Source organism: Sinocyclocheilus grahami, unplaced genomic scaffold, assembly GCF_001515645.1.
Source record: "Sinocyclocheilus grahami isolate Dianchi unplaced genomic scaffold, SAMN03320097.WGS_v1.1 scaffold4444.1, whole genome shotgun sequence".
Taxonomy (NCBI): Eukaryota; Metazoa; Chordata; class Actinopteri; order Cypriniformes; family Cyprinidae; genus Sinocyclocheilus; species Sinocyclocheilus grahami.
The window spans coordinates 8,946-13,291 of record NW_015509381.1 but is presented as its reverse complement, the minus strand read 5'-3'; the positions used below and the strand labels follow the sequence as shown (position 1 = coordinate 13,291).

At 40.8% G+C, this 4,346-nt stretch overlaps 1 long non-coding RNA gene across 1 annotated transcript; it reads right to left on the bottom strand.

The window, feature by feature from the left end:
- Positions 1 to 1,984: 1,984 nt before the first annotated feature.
- Positions 1,985 to 2,231, bottom strand: LOC107576844 (uncharacterized). Its single transcript, XR_001608126.1, has 2 exons — positions 2,149 to 2,231; positions 1,985 to 2,071 (listed from the first exon to the last, which is right to left on the bottom strand). It is a non-coding gene; the product is annotated as an uncharacterized lncRNA (long non-coding RNA).
- Positions 2,232 to 4,346: the final 2,115 nt, after the last annotated feature.

Genomic DNA, 4,346 nt, shown 5'->3' with positions numbered 1-4,346 from the left:
GGAGCCATAGCGGTGCAGGCAGAGCAGGGAGCCATGGCGGTGCAGGCAGAGCAGGGAGCCATGGTGGAGCAGAGACATGGACAGACCACTTAATTGTGACGGAGCAAGCAGAGAGTTCTTGAATGGCTTCCTTGGCCGTGAAAGGACAGGCAGTGAATTCATCGACGGCCTTCTTAATGACAGAGCAGACAGTGAGTTCATGAACAGCCTCCGTGGCCATGACAGGGCAGACAGTGAGTTCGTGAACGGCTTCCGGAGCCATGACAAGACAGTCTGTGAGTTCGTGAACGGCCTCCGTGGCCGTGACAGGGCAGTCTGTGAGTTCGTGAACGGCTTCCGGAGCCATGACAAGACAGTCTGTGAGTTCGTGAACGGCTTCCGGAGCCATGACAAGACAGTCTGTGAGTTCGTGAACGGCTTCCGGAGCCATGACAAGACAGTCTGTGAGTTCGTGAACGGCTTCCGGAGCCATGACAAGACAGTCTGTGAGTTCGTGAACGGCTTCCGGAGCCATGACAAGACAGTCTGTGAGTTCGTGAACGGCTTCCGGAGCCATGACAAGACAGTCTGTGAGTTCGTGAACGGCCTCCGTGGCCGCGACAGGGCAGGCAGTGAGTTCGGAAGCGGATGCCACCACCTCAGGAGGTTCTGCCGTGGATGCCGCCACCACTGGATGTTCTGCAGCGGAAGCTACCACGTCTGGAGGCACAGGAAAGGCTCTTGGAGCGGACTCGTGGACAGGAGAGGCCTCTGGAGCGGACTCGTGGATACTATAGCCCCCCCCCAAAAAAGCAGACTTTGGGGAAGTGGCATATTCCTCCATGACACCCACAGTAAAAGCAGATCCACTCAACCGCAGAGCAAAGTCTATATACTCGGCAAGGTACCAGTGAACCTTTCCCCCAGGAAGCTGGGAGCAAATGGGCTCGTTTAACCCATGATGGAAAATGTCTTTGAGCGCCACGTCATTAAAATCCACCTGGTGACGAAGTCCACAAAAGTCCTCCACGTAATCCTCTATGGACCGGTTTCCATGATGGAGGCAGAGGAGGCGTGAAACTGCTGGGTTCATTGTGGTGGTCGTTTATTCTGTAACGAATCATCCACTGAAGGCAAGCGTAAGTGAGAACCCAAGTGTTTGTGAGGTACTTGAGAAAACACCTGAAAAATAAAAAAAGGTTTACTAGCAGCTATCTGAGATATCTGCTATGCCTAAGTGTGCTTGCAAAAAATACTCACAAGGCTCTGTTTGTCCAGTTCTGTCACTGAAAAATTCTGTTCTTGGTGTGACTAAATTGTTGGAACGTAACAGTGGGTTTAAGTCAACACTGGTTTTAAAGTATGCTGTGAAAAACTAAGCTCATATAAATAAAAAATAAAAATGTACATATAGGTGTGTTTGCAATGCATGTCTTTGGAGTCTGTGGTCCGTCCTCATCTAGTAAAATAAATCACTCCAGAAAATTAAACGCCCCTAAAAAAAAAAAAAAAAAAAAAAACACAGATACATCTAAGTGCTGCTCACAGCAGTGCCAAGGAGGTCAACATATTAAGTTGGGTATAAAAAAAGCATTCACCAACCAGCCAGTTACTGACAAAATGTTCTAACATTGTGCAGCAACATTAAAATTTCATAAAAGCTCAAAAACTTTGTCATGCCACAATTGTATAATTTCTCCTCCTTACGCTTTTACCTACAATAGATATTTCAGGACATTTCAAATACCCAGTTTACACTCTGCACTGCAGTCCATAATGTAGACAAAAGGTGTGATACAAACAATGTGTGAACACACAATGGGATATAAATATTTTAACTGAAAAAAATAAATAAATACACATACAGGTATCTGTACTTACGTTTTGGTAATCATACCCAGTCTCAATAAAATGATTTTAAATTAAACAAATACAACTTTGTAGAGTCATAATAGTGTATTAACAAAAAGATTGTACTTGCCACTAGCTAATGCTCTCACGCTGGTTCTATGAATATGATCTTCATCGTCACTCTCCAAGTTTGAAGTCAGGGTTGCTTGATTTGGTTTGCACCTGGCTTCTTCGTAGCTGTCTGGAAATAAAGAGTAGATCAACATAAATCAACATAAACAACAAAAACATAAGAAACCTCAAACAGATCCTTTATACCTGCATATACCAGAATAGATGCGACATGCTTCGACCAAAGTGTAGTATCAGGTCTCTCTCTTCGTTTCACCTTGGCCGTAAAGTTTTTAAAAGTGTGAAGTGACGTGACATGTGGCCAAGTATGGTGACCCATACTTGGAATTAGTGCTCTGCATTTACCCATCCAAAGTGCACACACACAGCAGTGAACACACACACACACCGTGAACACACACCCGAAGCAGTGGGCAGCCATTTATGCTGCGGCGCCCGGGGAGCAGTTGTGGGTTCAGTTATTGCTCAAGGGCACCTCAGTCGTGGTATTGAAGGTGGAAGAGAGCGCTGTACATTCACACACCCCCCACCTACAATCCCTGCTGGTACGAGACTCGAACCCACAAGCTTTGAGTTATGAGTCCGACTCTCTACCCGACTCCATTAGGCCACGACTTCCCCAAAGTCCCCATGACTTCCCCACGACTTTTATGTGGCCAATAGCAATATACAGCCTGTTTAGAACAAGAGCTTCATTTCAACAATTAAAAAGATATGCACCTACTACAAGCTGTATATACTGCAGACTAATGACACACATACAATTGTAAAAGTATTAGATGAGAATTATAGGTAATACCTCACTTGTTATATCGAGCCATGTGGAAGGCACAACATCAACAGTGTTATCTTCAGGAAATGTAATCACAGCATAGCAGTTATGCAATTTCTAAAGAAGAAACAAAAATGAAGGTAAAAGGTGTGATGTAAAATCAATACAGGCTACATGTTGTTGTCATACTTTAAACATAACACCTTCATTCCACAATGGAATGCTATATTATTCTTTAAAACAGTTGATCTTTGCACTCAGCACCTATTCCTAAAGACCTTGATTAGTTCAGGTGTGTTTTATCAGCATGCAAGTAGACCTTAAATCTTGTGTGCCAAAGTTGAGAACCCCTGCTTTAAATATGTTGTTGTGTAATTATAAAAAAGAAAACAACAATATAACAATGCATTGTGAAATAAAGGTGTTTCATTTGAAATCACCATCATGGAGATGCTGTAGATGAGAACTATGAGCTGTATTTTATAGTTCTACATGAAAATGTACTGTTTGCCGCCAAATTTGAATCATCATCTTCAGTACAACATGTTATGGGTATACAAATAAATTAAACCAATAGTGTAATTGTAGATACACAAATGGAGCATTACAATGCTTTGGCATTGATCTTTTATTATTTCTCTGCACTGCTATACGGTATAACAGTGATTTTTTTGGGCCCTGTTAAGAAAATATGGTTCTCTTGTAACTGTAAGAAATGTAAGGCCAATCCTTGCATTCAATCACAGAAAGACTTAATCATAAAGAAATGTTTGTTTAAAATAATGATCACATCAGAAGTAGAACAATCAATGAGTAAATTATCTTATTCAATCTCAAAATTATGAAAAAGGTAAACATACAAAAAATAATTCATTCATTAATTTTACACAATCAGTCCTCCATTTAGAAAAAGATTTACATTTACATTTAGTCATTTAGCAGACACTTTTATCCAAAGTGACTTACAAATGAGGATAATAGAAGCACTTCAAATCATCAGAAAAGCAACAGTATGTAGATGCTGTGACAAGTCTCAGTTAGTTTAGCATAGTGTACATTTTTTTTAAACAAACAAACAAAAAGAAAAGACGAAGAACAAACAGATCTATTTAGAATAAAATAATAGGAAGCGCTATTGTTGGAGGATCAAGTGTTGATCAAGATATATGAAAAACTTTACCTTAACCATTGACGAGGCAGATAGATGTTGGAACAAGCACATATCCACATGATAGGTATTGTTGGTTGTAGTGGTATGAATAAATATCAGACAGTGCTGATAAAGTGGCATTAACATTGACAAATCAATTTGACTGGGTAATTACTTGAACAACAGATAAAAATGCTATGGGTGGTGGGGGGAAATTATAAAATAATAATAATAATAGGGGAAAAAAAGATTTTAGTAAAAAAAAGATTACAGCTCAGTATGAATGAAGCACTGAGAGGACAATGCAAGCACCGTTCCCAGCCTCAATTAAAAATGCCTTTCTGACCAGTTGCCTCTCAGACAATGTTTTCATTCTAGTGTGCCTTACATGAGCCTTGTAAACACCAATCAACCTAGAGTCAGAAGGATGTATAAAGAATGGCTCAAGTTTCTCATAAATGC